The sequence below is a fragment of the Natrix helvetica genome (assembly GCF_964273705.1).
Source record: "Natrix helvetica genome assembly, chromosome: Z".
Classification (NCBI taxonomy): Eukaryota; Metazoa; Chordata; class Lepidosauria; order Squamata; family Natricidae; genus Natrix; species Natrix helvetica.
In genome coordinates, this window is record NC_138554.1 from 43,800,421 (window position 1) to 43,816,055 (window position 15,635).

Genomic DNA, 15,635 nt, shown 5'->3' on the forward strand with positions numbered 1-15,635 from the left:
TTCCACTTTGAAGGGAAGGTCTTTGGGCATCTGGAAAAATTTCTACAAGCTTGCTGTGACAGCCAGCTAAGAAATTATTTTAAATTCCAGGCACTGAGAACATTCATGGATCCCAGTTTTTCCAGAGGCATACACTTCTGGAATGTTCAGATAAACCTTGCTTAATGCCTGCCCTGTTTAGCAACAGTTCAAAGTTATAATTGTACTGAGAATGTAATTGGACAATCCTCATGTTTACAATGGTTCACCATCTCTATAGTCATGTGATTAACATTTAGCACTTTGCAACTGGCAGGTGTTTATAATGGTTATAGTTGCCCATGCCATGATTGCTATTTGTGTACTTCACAGCAGGCTTCCGATGAGCAAAGTCAATGGAGAAGGCAGTAGTAAAATCACAAGTTTCTGTCATGTAATGACTTCCTTAATGACCAGTGGTGATTTGCTTAACAACCAGATGGGAAATGATCTCATAAGTGCTGTGATCACATGTTTTATTTAGAAACTATCTCTTAGTGGCCCCCAATTAACTCTAACCCTATCTAAACATAAGGGTAAAGGTTCTTCTTGCACATATGTTCCCGACTCTAGTGGGCAATGCTCATCTCCGTTTCAAAGCCGAAGAGCCAGCGCTGTCCGAAAACGTCTCTGTGGTTATGTAGCTGGCATGAGTAAACGCCAAAGGCACTCAGAACGCTGTTACCTTCCACTAAAGGTGGTTCCTATTTTTCTACTTGCATTTTGTATGTGCCTTTGACCTGCTAGGTTTGCAGAAGCTTGGACAAGTAACAGGAGCTCACTCTGTTACACAGCACTAGGGATTCAAACCGCCGAACTGCCAACCTTTCTGATTGACAATCTCAGTGTCTTAGCCACTGAATCACCACATCTACTATTAACATATCCCTTAAAATGCTAGAGCCAAATGTTGACATTAACATCAAACATGAGGGAATCAGAGATTTTTTTTAAAAAATGGACAAAATATACAAATAATCTATACATCTAGAATCTATAAAATTGTTAAAAACTCAAGCAAATTCAATAAACAGCATATCTATATCTGCTAAATAGGTGAGTGCAATGAATTACATTCTCCAATCACCAATGAGGGTTTATTTTTCTTTAAATATGGTTATTTTTATTATGCAATATTCTCTCTTTTAAATTAACATTTTGGTACTATAAAAAAGAAGCCCGGATTTCCCTATCAAGCATCTTCCAATTCCCATCCTCCAGCTGGGAATTCAAAATTTCATAAACTAATTCATTTGAAAAACTAAGTTTGGGTTAGTTCCAAAAGTGGTTAAAAAAATATAAAAACATCATACCAAAGATGCATTGTGAAAACATTTTTAAAGGTTTAAAACATACATTTTGGGAGCTTACAAGTAGTAAAATAAGGAGCTGAACAGGAGGAATTATCATTTAGACCACGGGTGTCCAGCCTTGACAACATTTAAGACTTTTGTACTTCAATTCTCTCTCTGATGGCTAGGGAATTCTGGGAGTTGGTCCACAAGTCTTAAAACTTGTCAAGGTTGAACCCTCCCCCCAGGCTTAGATTCGTCATCCTTTCCCCTCCACACTGTTTCTCCATGTATTTTTTTACCCATAGTCTGACTTCTTTTGGATTCTACTTCCAGCATGACAACTTTACATAAGAAGGAATTGCCAGGATTCCAGTCTACTTTGAAAGCCAAAGGTACCACCTTCAATCTCTGGATGGACTAGAAAAGCTTTCTGTAGTCCGGAAAATCAGTGCTTACCATCTCAGTGGTACCTAGCCAGAAGTTCAATCAATAAAAGCTGATTTTAGCATTTCTAAGGAAGACCAATGACCTGTCATAAATTGTACGGAGTGGCTGTACTAGCAGAAAAGCAATAGAATGACACCTCTTTCATTGAGGGAGATAAATCTATTGTGAATAACTTTTATCTGTTTTCCCTCTGATACTTGACTTTTAACAATTTTCTAGGTTTTTCTGGAAAATAATACACAATTATATTGCTGTAGAGCAAAACAAAACTTGTATAAAACTTGTATATGCTATATACAACACAAAACCTAATACTGAGAAACATATATACAATTTTGGCAAGTGTTTTCTATAGGAGTCTATTTATTGGTTTTCTTTCAAGAGATGCCCATCCAAAAATAAAATGACTGTAAGATTTTTTTGGGAAATCCAAGGACTAACAATAAAGGAAGCAACTTCAAAAAATGAATCTTCCTGAATTACTTATTCTTCTAGTGTTCTAATAACAAGCCTAGTTTTCTTGCCAGGATAGCATTGCATGATTTAAACAACCTATCTATAATCGATCCCTTATTTGTTTTCTGTGTTACATTTCTTCACCTTGCAACCTGGTAGCACACTTTTTTAGTTGGTTTGCTTCTTTTCTCCAAGATCTGTTTCAATCAGTGTCAATAGGGGGAGATCCAGTCCACGGCTGCTCTTTTGTGGCATTTTGCAGGGCTCAGTAATTTCTCCACTCCTTTTTAACATTTACATGAAGCTGCTGGGTGAGATCGTCTGCCACCATGGGATGAGTGTGCCATCAATACCTTGATCATACTTCAATTTACATTTAAGTTCTGGGTGATTGAGTTATGCTTTAATTGCCCCTTTGTGGAGCCTGTGGGGGTCTGGATGGGAGACAACAGACTGAATCCTGGTAAGACTGAGTGGTTTCGGGTGCATAATGCTCCTGGTTCTGAGACTCTATCATCTTTAGTTCTAGAGGGGGTTGCACTACATCAGACAGTGCCCAACGTGGGGTTTTACTGACCTTGCGACTCCTGCTTGATGAGCATGAGGCAGGTGGTGACTAGGAGAGTCTCTGAGCAACTTCATGTTCGGTGCCGGTTGTGGCCTTTCCTAGATTGGGAGTCCCTGCATCAACTTACTCAAGCCCTGATGATCTCATGGTTTGACCATTGTAACACATTTTACATGGGGCATTCTGGCAGCTTCCACTCAGTGGTGGGTTTCAATTTTTTTTAGAACATCTTCTGTAGCTGTGGTCTGCTTTGTGGGAGTGGCTTGGCAGCCATGTGACCAGGTGGGAGTGGCTTGCCGGCCATGTGACTGGGTGAGAGTGGCTTACCAGCCATGTAACTAGGTGGGTGTGCCAACTTATAAAATGTGGTGAAACTCACTTAACAAAGCTCTTGCTTAGCAACCAAAATGTTGGCTCAGAAACTCTGGCATTGAAGCACGCAAGTCTTAAAGCTGTCAAGTTACAAGACCCTTGCACCCCTAACCCTTTGGGAAAAAACCCCCAGGGGTGTTCAAACTTGACAGCTTTAAGACTTGTGGACTTCAACTCCCAGAATTCCTCCTCTCGCTCTTCATCTTGATGATGTGCGGACGGGCGGGGGGAGGGAGCTGGAACTGGTTCTAAATGGCACTGTAGATTTGTGGAACCTCTTCTATAGAAGAGGTTAGAACTGGCAGGAACCCACCTCTGCTTCCACTGGTACAGAATGCAGTTACGTGGGCTGTTCTTGGGCCCTTAAGGTGATCCGTGTTACACCACTGTTCTGTGAGCTGCCCTGGTTGCAAGTATGTTACTGGGTAAATTCAAGGTGTTGACTGTCATGTTTAAAGCCTTCCATGCAGAGGTGGGTTCCCACCAATTCGGACTGGTTCAGCTGAACAGATAGTAACTCGGCTGGACAGGTGACCGTACCGGTACTATCCTGGGTGCTGCCATCTTTATTTTCTGCTCTGCACATGCACAGAACAATCTTCTTTAATCTTTTTTAATGGAGCGCATGCTGGGTTTGCTGTGGACCTTGTTAGTCAAGGAATTCCTGCTTGCAGCTCCAGGAGAAGAGCCTTTTCTACCATGGTGTACATCCTCTAGTCTAGAACATTGTGCTCCTTGAAGAGGGATCAAAATCTACTCTTTTGGCCCTCTGGAATGGATTGAACACCTGCCAAGTGGTCTGGCACCCCAATTGCGGGTTTTTTTTTGGCATCTTAAAAGTGATTAATGGATTAGACAGACCTTTGCTCCCTTCCTCTCCATTTTGGTCAATTAAAATTTTACTGAATTTTAAATTTATGGTCTTCATTTTGCATGCTTTATGTTTCATGTTTTATATAGTATTTTATAGAACGATTGTAAGCTAGTTGGCAAGGTGGGCAACATTGAAGTTTAACAAACAAACTGGCCAAACCAGTATTTGTCATGTTAACACAGGAACCGGGTAACACAGTATGTTTGCTTTATATCTGCATTCATTCTTTGTCCTCAAATTAAATCTCTCGCTTACCATTTGGGGGGAAAAAACGAGTTGAACTTCTGCATTTTTAAGCTTTTTTGAAAAAATGGGACAAAGTGATTCCTCCATTTGGCAAATCTGCTATGGGGAAGCAAAGGGACACAAAACAATTTCTACAATGTTTTTATATAAAATGAGCACATTATTCAGTTACGTGACGGCCTATGCAGATTGGTTTTCTTATTGAATAGCTTCAACTAATTCCATTAACTTTGGACTTCAATTTTTAAAAATCCTGAGTGTAAATAAGCTGGACAAAATGTGGGAGATATTCAGTCACTCTGTAAACATGGAACGTTTTTTCTTCAAATTACAGAAAGTCTATGTAAAGGGATCAGTGAAGTGATCCTTTCTACAACAGTTAAGAAACCTAAGGCTGAACTGAACACATTACTATTGTATTATTATGCCATCTTGTGTCCATGTTTTAATACTGCAGAGGTTTCAGTTGACTTGCCATTGCCCTATTACACTATTAGTATAATAAATGTTAATGGCCATGTTTTTAAAGAAAATCAAATATTTCCATATGAATTTCTTTATTACCAAGGAAGGTCAGCTAAGTGGATGAAAATGTCCACCTCTAGCATTTCCCCAATCTGAATTTTAAAATTCGTGTTAGTTGTCAATATTCTATTATACTTATGGTGGAACAATCCCTTGAGTTCCTTAGCGGGTACGATAGTTGTGGAATATTGATAAACATTTCAATTGGGTAGGTAATAAATCTGTCTTTAGGTTTTGGGAGGCTGGGGTGAGAAGCTCAGAAAAATATGTAGGTTCTAAGATTAGAGTTAGCTTTTAGGCCTGAAATTTAGGCCTAGTTAGAAAGTTGATAGGCAGCCTGGAGCATTGGAGAGGAGATTAAGGAACCGAGTTGCGTGTAGAGAAACATTTATTTTTTGTGACACTTGCTGTTGCCTCAGTGTGATTGTATCACTAATGGAACAAAAGGGCTATATTTTAGACATCAATGACAATCTAGTAATCGATATTTTTGCTATTGGCTTCTAGCAGATATAGAAGGGGAGGAAACTTGCTTTCTTTCCTAACTAAGGCCTTGTTAGGTACACACACAAAGCCCCAGATTTATTATTTTCATTTATTGCTACATTTGTCCCATTCTAAATGTTGCTACTATCCATTGTACAATTTTCTGAGTGCTTGATTTACATATTAGTAGTATAAAACATGGGTTATTAGGTTGTCATGTGACTGAAAATCTGTTTTTCCAAAATAGGGTTCAATATACTGTATGTATGGGTGTGTATGTGTCGATTCATACATGTTTCTGACTGTGGCTGCTTTGCATATGATCAGTTATCTTATCTAAATACTATTATTTTCTATCTGTGGGAATACTAAATTTATAATTTCTTTCTTCCCACATCATATGGGGGGCTAATTTTATTATAATACTCTGTGCATTGCATTGCTTTTTGAATCAATTATACCTATTTTCTTCTACAGCCATTTCCTCTACAACAGACCTTTTCTCTGCTTGTGACATCTTCTAGTTTGTTTTGTATTCAGTAAGGGGACCGGCATATTTTTTTTAAACAGTGAGTTAATCAATATTCCTGTTATGTCAAGTTTAGACTCATCATAGATACAGCCTCATTTCTTCAAACTGTATCCTGTAATTATTTCATTGAAAGGAACTTTATTAAATGGGAGTGTGATGTGGTGAGAGTTTGATGTAGTGATTAAGACTAGAAAACTTAAAACAAATCAAGAGTTAAAATTACAGGGAATTGAATTAGGCTAGTGGCTATACTTACAAATTCAAACAAGATACAAAAAGGACTTAGAACAATATGGATTTCAAAACGAACAACAAGAATTGGACAAAATAGTAACAGGAACAGAAGAAAAAATGATTACAAAAACATACAATTGTCTCTTAAAATTCAAAATGGAAGAGGAAACTGTGAAAGAAACAATGATAATTTGGACTAAAAACTTTGGGTATAATGTTGAATTGGAGCACTTGGAAAAGTATGGTGGGGGAAATTATAAATTGACAATGTCGGCATCCTATAAGGAAAACATTTATAAAATGTTTTATAGGTGGCATTTACCCCTGTGAGATTGGCCAAAATGTTCCCAAATAGATCTCCAAACTGCTGGAAATGTAACCACCAACAGGGGACATCCTATCATATGTAGTGGAGATGTCCGAAAGCCAAATAATTCTGGACCAAATTCAAAAATGGTTAGAAGAAATAATAGAACAAAAAATTGACATGAACCCTGAGCTGTTTTGTTAGATATCTACAATAGTCACTATGGTTTCCACCAACCTCTGCCGGAACAGAGGTTTGATTCTATTGGTTGAGAGGTCTGACAGCTCCCTATAAAAGGGCTGCTGTCAGACCCAGACTTCGCTGGATTGTTCACACTTGTTATCGTTAATAAAGAGCTGTTGCACTGTTAGCCTGTGTCTGCCTATCCATTGCCCGATCCAACACTGGTGACGAAGGTGGGATTGGAAGGCAACTAGGTGAACCAAAAAGAGCGCAGAAATCCAGCAAGTTATCCAGCCCAGCTAATCCAGCTCAGCTTGGCATCAAGCGGCCATTGTTGAATGGCAAACTCGAATTGCCTTCTATACAAAAAAATGGCTATGCACACCCCACCGACTCCATATGACCCAGTCATTGAGCACTGGGAGTCGTATATGCTTCGATTCGACTGTTTCCTAGAGGCGAATGATCGGACGGCCAAAAAAAGAACATGTTCCTCCGGTACTGTGGCCGGAAAGTGTTCGAGACGGCAAAGAACCTTTCGGAGCCAACACCGCTGCAATCGGTTGCCTGGTCCGTACGTTAAACGTTAAAAACTCATTATGCGCTGAAGCTGTCCAAATACGTTCGCTGGCATGAATTTAATATCAGAAAACAGAGAGAGGGCAAAACGATAAATGAGTATGTGGTGGCACTCCGCAAGGCTGCCACATACTGTGAGCTCAGAGACCTGGACGACCTGATTTTGGACCGCTTAATATGCAGAGTACGGGACATTAGCTTACAGAGGAGGTTGCTGGCACTGTCAAACCTCTCTACAAATCGCCTTGGACAAAGCCAGGGCGTCCGAATCAGCCGTCAAATCGACCGAGGCATTACAGCATCAGAACGCAGCCCCAGAAGCACGAAAGAACACACATGGTCATCGCGAGGGCGCAGAGCCCAAGAGTTCTGAGGGGGAAGAAGATGACAGCTGCTGCATGTGGAGTACCTACGCCCAGCCGGTGCGCAAATTCAAACAACATCTTCATGGTGTGCCGGAGCGAATTCCCTGAGATAGCCTGGCAGCATAGGAGCGCACCACACCGCCAGCGGAAGCCCAGCCAAGGGGCCTGGCAGAAGCCCCCAAAGCGTTCCGAGGGGGACTACAGAGTCACCTACCACACATCAATCGGACAAGTCCGCACCAGGCGGCCAAAAAAGCTGAGGGTCACGGTCCTCATAGAGGACTCTCCATGTGAAATGGAGATAGACACAGGGTCCTCTTTGACTATTATTTCTTGGTCGACCCGGAAGAAGGCTATCCCGAGCCTCACAAAGCAACACCTTCGCACCCCTGACATCTGCCTAAGAGACTACCAGGGGAACCAAGTCCCCATCGTGGGCCAAAGCACGTTCCGCATAGACTTCAAACAGTTCAGCAGAAAACTCCCAGTGACAGTGGTCAGCAGCAACCTGAAAAGCCTCCTAGGGCTAGATTGGTTCCAAGCCCTGGGCCTCGAGGTAACCGGTATTTATTTACTTTACTTTTACTTTATTTAGAATTTATAGACCGCCCCCTCTCCCCAAGGGGACTCGGGGCAGTGTACAGACAAAAGCTAAAAACCGTATATACAATAACAGTATTAAATACCCCTTTTAAAAAACAAATTAAATATGGAGTCTGTACAATGATAATAAAAATTAAAACAGATTAAAAGGACAACCCCTTAAAGTTTAAAATGCCGGCCAGGAGGATTAAAAATTGAAACTACAATTGGGCCAGGCCAGCTGATTGGAACAGGTGGGTCTTGAGTTTCTTGCGGAAGGAGCGGAGATCGGTAGTAGTTCTGATGTCGGGGGGGAGGTCATTCCAGAGGGTCGGGCCCATCACAGAGAAGGCCCTACTCCTGGGCGTCGCCCGCTGGCATTGCCTAGTGGACGGCACCCGGAGGAGTCCCTCCCTGTGAGAGCGAATTGGTCGCAGGGATGTATGGGGTAGGATGCAATCCCGCAGATAGCTAGGTCCTGTGCCATGGAGCGCTTTAAAGGTGATAATCAACACCTTGAAACACACCTGAAAAGCCACAGGTAGCCAGTGCAGCTCGCGCAGGAGAGGTGTTATATGCGAGTACCTGGTACATCCCATGATTACCCGCACGGCCGCATTCTGAACCATTCTGAACCATTCTGAGCCTTCGGGTGCATCTCAAGGGGAGCCCCATGTAGAGAGCATTGCAATAGTCCAGGCGGGACGTCACAAGCGCATGGGTGACTGTGTGAAGGGCATCCTGGTCCAATAGGGGGCGCAATTGGTGCACCAGGCGAACCTGGTGGAACGCCCCCCTTGCCACGGCTGTCACATGGTCATCCATCGACAGCCGGGCATCCAGGAGGACGCCCAAATTGCGCGCCCGTTCCACTGGGGGCAGTTGTTCGCCCCCGATGGCCAGTGATGGAACCCACTGGTTGAACCGGGGCGCTGGTATCCACAGCCACTCCATCTTGGAGGGGTTGAGTTTGAGTCTGTTGCTTCCCATCCAGACCCGTATGGCCTCCAGGCACCGGGACATCACTTCGACGGCCTCGTTGGGGTGGTTCGGGGTGGAGATGTACAGCTGAGTATCATCAGCGTACAGATGGTACTCAACCCCAAATCCACGAATGATCTCACCCAGCGGCTTCATGTACGTGTTGAACAGGAGAGGCGAGAGGACCGACCCCTGTGGCACCCCACAAGTGAGTGGCCTCAGGGTTGACCTCTGCTCCCCTGCCAGCACGCATTGCGTCTGGCCAGAGAGGTAGGAGGAGAACCACCGCAAGACGGTGCCCCTCACCCCCAGCCCTTCCAGACGACGCAATAGGATACCATGGTCGATGGTATCAAAAGCCGCTGAGAGATCTAATAGGACCAGGATGGAGGAACAACCCCCATCCTTGACCCTCCAGAGATCATCCACCAACGCAACCAAGGCTGTCTTCGTGCTGTGACCGGTCCGGAAACCGGACTGGCGCGGGTCTAGATAATCAATTTCCTCCAAGTGGCGTGGGAACTGTTGCGCCACCACACTCTCTACAACTTTTGCCAAAAAGCAAAGGTTGGTGACAGGACGATAGTTGGTTAACATAGCTGGATCCAGGGAAGGCTTCTTGAGTAGGGGCCTTACCACCACCTCTTTCAAGGCGGCAGGCAAGGACCCCTCTCTCAAAGAAGCGTTGACTAACTCCTGGAGCCAGCCTCGTGTAACCTCCCAGGATGCCAGTATAAGCCGGGAGGGACACGGGTCCAGTACTTTACTTTACTTTACTTTTATTTAGATTTTTATACCGCCCCCTCTCCCCAAAGGGACTCGGGGCGGTGTACAGTCAAATAAAAACACATCAATAAATAGAAAATACAAACACAAAAGAGGAGGCAATAAGAAACTGTACATATCTGAAGCAAAGTAGTTAAAAGCAATATTTAAATAACCCTAAAAATACCCAATTAAAATATCTGCCAGGAGGTAGAATAAAACTATAAATGGGCCAGGCCGGCTAAACGGAACAGGTGAGTCTTCAGTTTTTGTCGAAAGGAGCGGAAGTCGGTGGTGGTTCTGATATCGGGGGGGAGGTCATTCCAGAGGGTTGGGCCCATCACAGAGAAACTACACTACACTTCACTACAGTAAACATGCAGTCGCCCACGCAACCTGTCCATATCATCGGCAGCAACAGAGTCAAACTCCTCCCAGAATGGTCCCTCAAGACTCGCCTCCGACGTCCCCCCTGGACTACTGGGGGGGACCCACTCGCTACGGATTTGAGCAATTTTGTCCTGCAGATATTCCCCAAATTCCTCTGCTCTACCCTGCAAGGGGGCTTCCCGCGGCCTCTGCGAAAGGAGGGAGCGGGTCACCCGAAACAGGGCGGCAGGGCGGTTATCAGCGGACGCAATAAGAGTGGCACAATATTGACGCTTGGCCACTCTTAATGCCACAAGGTAGGTCCGTAAATAGGCTCTTACCTGTGTTCGGTCAGATTCGGAGCGTGAAGATCTCCATTTGCTCTCTAGGAGTCTCTTATGGCGCTTCAACACCCTTAGCTCCTCGGTAAACCAAGGGGCCAGGGTGGTTCGTTGCCACAGGAGAGGCCGCAAAGGGGCAACCCGGTCCAAGGCCCCGGCAGCCGCATTGTTCCACGCGGCCACCAGGTCCTCCATCCGGGAGCGGGTCAGGGCTACAGGAAGTGGCCCAAGCTCCGTCTGGAACCTTTCAGGTTCCATCAGGCGCCTGGGGCGGAACCATCTAGGACCTTCTGGTTCCACCTCCCCGCGATGGGGGGTAGCGCCTGGGAAGTCGAGCCGGAGAAGTGAATGGTCTGACCATGACAGGGATGAAATATCTAACTCCCCTATTCCCAGATCACTCTTCCACTGGCCAGAGACAAAAATAAGGTCCAGCGTGTGGCCTCCCTCGTGTGTGGGGCCCTGAATTATTTGGGTCAGGTCCATGGCTGTCATGGAAGCCATGAACTCCCGAGCCGCCTCGGATGACTCGCCTATCGACGGCAGGTTGAAATCCCCCATAACTAATAGCTTGGGGGTCTCAACCGCCATCTCTGCGATCATCTCGAGGAGCTCAGGCAGGGCCGCTGATGCATAGCGAGGAGCCAAGTATACAATCAGCAAGCCCAACTGTCTCCCTGGGCCCCACTTCACGCCTAGAGACTCACACCCGGATATCTGTGGCACAGTGAACTCTCTCGGCTCCAGACCCTCCCGTATAATTACCGCTACCCCATCACCCCTACTCAGGGCCCACGGCTGATGGAATGCACGGTATCCTGGTGGGCATATTTTCACGAGGGGTAAACCCCCTTCGTGGCCCAACCAGGTCTCCGTTATCCCTGCAAGGTCCGGCTCCCCCTCCGAGATCAAATCATTAATGAGGGGGGCCTTTTTGACAACGGACCTCGCGTTGCACCACATCAGCCTCAGGCCCTGGCTCTGTAGATCCTGGCCACCTAGGGTGCGGGGGTTGGTAAGAATGACCGGACGTGTCCAACGGCCATGGTCTCCCAACCGACTGCAGAGTCTTCGTCTATCCTCGCACCTACCCCTCCCTACGATTGTTGAAATAAAAAGATCCTCCAATGGAACATTATTCTCCCTCCCCTCCCTGGCTCCGCTCACTTCCCTCCCGACCACACCTGTTCGCCTGGCACTAACCCCTTCCTTGGCCGGGCTAACCCCCCCCCCACCCTGGAACCCACTAAAACATTTAAAAAACATTTGACTAAAAACCCCCTAAATCTCCGCTTCCTCCACCTCTCGAGATTAATAAATCCATCATCAAGGTGGGCCCTCGAGAGGGCGGAGGGCCACACCTGCGAGAGGGGGGACTCTCATAGTAAAATCAGGTCTGACCTCAGATACATGATAATGTTAAAAATTCAGCAGGGCCTAAGATCTGTGCTGAAGATGTTCTGGCATGTTCTAGCATGTATGCCATTGAGTCCAGTGTAGTTCAAAAGGCCAGGGCTCCAATGCGAGAGGAGGTTGACAAGAGTCAGTAGACCACAGTCCTAGATGGGGGGAGATGGTAGGCTGGTCAGATAGTCAATAAATGGGGGCTGGTGGGTGGTCAGTGGTGGGTGGTGGGTGGTGGGGGGCAGATAGTCTATTGTTGGTAATGAGCAGGGGGGCAGATGGTCAATAAGACGGTAGGGTCATAGAAGATAGGAGGTGATCCACCGGGCGCACACAGATGGTAAACAGGGGCAGATGATTAGTAAATAATCAGCAAGGGGTAGATGGTCAAAATCAAAGAGGCAGCTAGCAGGAGGCAGATGATTCCTCCGCCAAACCTGGCGTTATTATTTTTATTTTTTATTTTATTTTATTAGATTTATAAGCCGCTCCCTCTCCCCAAAGGGACTCGGGGCGGCGTACAATCAAAAGTCAAAAACATATTACATATTGCATGTTACATGTTACATGGAGGAGGTATAAAAAACTCACAACACCAATATTACATTTCATAAAAACAACACAATAGCATTAAAATGACATTAAAAACTACCCTAAAATTTAAAATTGCCAGGAGGATTAGAGGATAAAACTATAATTGGGCCAGACCGGCTAGTTGGAACAGGTGGGTCTTGAGTTTCTTGCAGAAGGAGCGGAGATCAGTGGTGGTCCTAATGTCGGGGGGGGAGGTCATTCCAGAGGGCTGGGCCCATCACAGAGAAGGCCCTACTCCTGGGCGCCGCCCGCTGGCATTGCTTAGTGGACGGCACCCGGAGGAGTCCCTCTCTGTGAGAGCGAATTGGTCGCAGGCATGTATGGGGTAGGATGCGATCTCGCAAGTAACTAGGTCCTGTGCCATGGAGTGCTTTAAATATGGTAATCAACACCTTGAAACGCACCCGGTAGACCACAGGGAGCCAGTGCAGCTCACGCAGGAGAGGTGTTACATGGGAGTATCTAGTACTCCCCATAATTGCCCGTGCGTTGAAGCCTCCTGCCAGTCACCAACATGCCCCCCTGGTCCCTGCCCGGCCTCCAGTGGCACAAACCTCCCTCTTCCTACCAGGCCTCCGGCGCTTCCTTCCTACCATGGCCTACATCCGCAGTTCGTGGTTCCCCGCATATTCGGCGCCTCCCAGTCGCCGCTCCGAGCCCCAACACTGCTCCCGCCGGCCTCCAGCGCTCCGGCTGGCCTCCAGCCTTCCTGCTCGGCCTTCGCTAGACATCCTGCGCAGTTTGCAGTTCGCAGCAGGCCGGGGGACTCGGCGTTTGGCGTCTCCAGCCGCCGCCGCCGCTCGGGTCACCTCCGCCTCAAGCCCCGGTCCCAAGCCGCAAGCCTCCGACTCCGCCGACGCCAGCACGCTCCCGAACACGCCAGCCGCCATTCCCCAGCCATTCTTACGCCTCTCCACCAGACTCCTACGGTGTCTCCCCATCGGCTGATCGACCGGCCCGCTCTTCTCACTCTCCCTTGCTGTCAGACCACCCTGGAGGACCAACCTGTGTCCTAGAAAAAGCCAGGGTGGTCGTTTACTGGACCCCCGGTCCTCATGATGGAAAAGAGGGCCGGCAGCATCCCTGCCCCATCAAAAGAGCCCTGCAAACATACGGAGCTCAGAGGCAGACCGCCATTCCTCCAGGAAGCTCCTCCCCACCAACGCTGTGACGAACGCTCCCACATCGCATGGTCCGAATGACATAGATGCTGAAGCCATATTTAAGGAGTTCGAGGAGGTCTTCAGCACCAGTCTGGGTAAGTATGTAAGGACCCCAATATCATTCAATTTGGACCCCAACATAGCCCCAATAAGGTTAAAACGCAGGAGAGTGCCTTTTGCTCTCCGCCCTAAAATTGACAGGGAAATTGACAAGCTCGTGGGCCAGGAATACTAGAGCCGATCGATCATGCACGCTGGGAGACCCCTATAGTGACACCTGTCAAATCTGACGGGTCTGTCCGCATCTGCGCAAACTATAAATGCACAATTAATAAAGCGCTACAACAAAGCGCCTACCCTGTATCCATTGTACAGGAACTTCTCCATTCACTAGGCCTGGGGAAAATTTTCGTGAAATTGGACATGGCGCAGGTATACGCAGGCATACCAACAATTGCCTGTAGATGGTGCTAAGGCGGTGCTAAGGCGGATGCCCAAACCATTGTGACGCAAAGGGGGGCATTCAAATGTCACTGCCTGCAATTCGGCGTTAGTATCGCCCCTGGACTCTTCCAAAGCATCATGGAGTGGCTTTTGCAGGGAATTCCAGGAGTCATCCCCTATTTTGACGACATCTTGGTATCCGCTGGAAATGAGGCGCAACTTTTGAAACGAGTACAAACAATTTTGGCCAGAATTAGAGAAAAAGGCCCCCGTCTTAAAAAAGAAAAATGTCGAATAAATGTGCCTAGGGTTGAATTCCTAGGGTACTTTATCAACGGCTCTGGGATTTACCCGACCTCACAAAAAATCAAAACCATTCAGGACACGCCTACACCTCGCAATCAAACCGAGCTGCAGGCGTTCCTTGGGCTCCTTAACTTTTACAGCATCTTTCTAAAACAGAAAGTCACCATTGCTGAACCCCTACACCGTCTCCTAGCAAAGACCGCAAAGTGGACCTGGGGAAAAGCCGAGGCTGCTGCATTTGCCATGGTAAAACGACTCCTGTGGGCTGATTCCTTCCTCGTCCAGTACAGCCAGACCCTGCCATTGGTGCTGACCTGTGATGCTTCACCATTCAGTGTTGGTGCCGTCCTCAGCCACCACATGCCCAATGGAGCTGAAGCCCCCATAGCATTTTACTCTAGGACCCTATCTGCCGCAGAACGGAACTACAGCCAGTTGGACCGTGAGGCTTTGGTTGCTGTGGCCAGAGTAAAAAGATTTCATTAATACCTTTATGGGCGGGACTTTGAGCTAATTACAGGTCACAAACCGCTTTTGGGCTTGCTGGCTGGGGACCGACCAACTCCTGTGTCATTATCACCGCGTATGACAAGATGAACCATTTTCTTGGCTGCTTACTCCTACCGGCTTGTCAACTGACCTGGCTCCACTTTGGGGCATGCCAATGCATTGAGTTGCTGCCCGCTGCCAGAGCTTCTTGCAGACCCTACCCCCGAGATGCCAGTTATTGACTGTTTAGAGACTGGTCCTGTCTCATCGAGCGATGTTGCATGCTACTCCACAAAAGACTCCACTGTTAAACAAATTATGAACTGGGTGTGGAGCAGGTGGCCCAAGGGGCCTGTTGCGTCTGAGTTCAAAGTGTACTATTGTAAGCGTGACGAATTGTCTGTTGTTAACGGCTGTTTACTGTGGGGGAACCGGGTTGTTGCAGTATTAGAGGCTTTACATGTAGGGCATCCTGGAATTGTCAGGATGAAGTCCCTGGCTAGGAGTTACGTGTGGTGGCCTAACATGGACAGGGAGATCGAAGAATGGGTGGCCAACTGCACAACGTGCCAGGAATCCAGACCAGCTCCCCTAGAGGTGCCCGCTAAGGAGTGGGAAAGTTCTCAAGCATCATGGTCTAGGGTGCACATAGACTTTGCTGGCCCAGTTCATGGCCAGACTTTCTTAGTAGTTGTAGACGCCTACTCGAA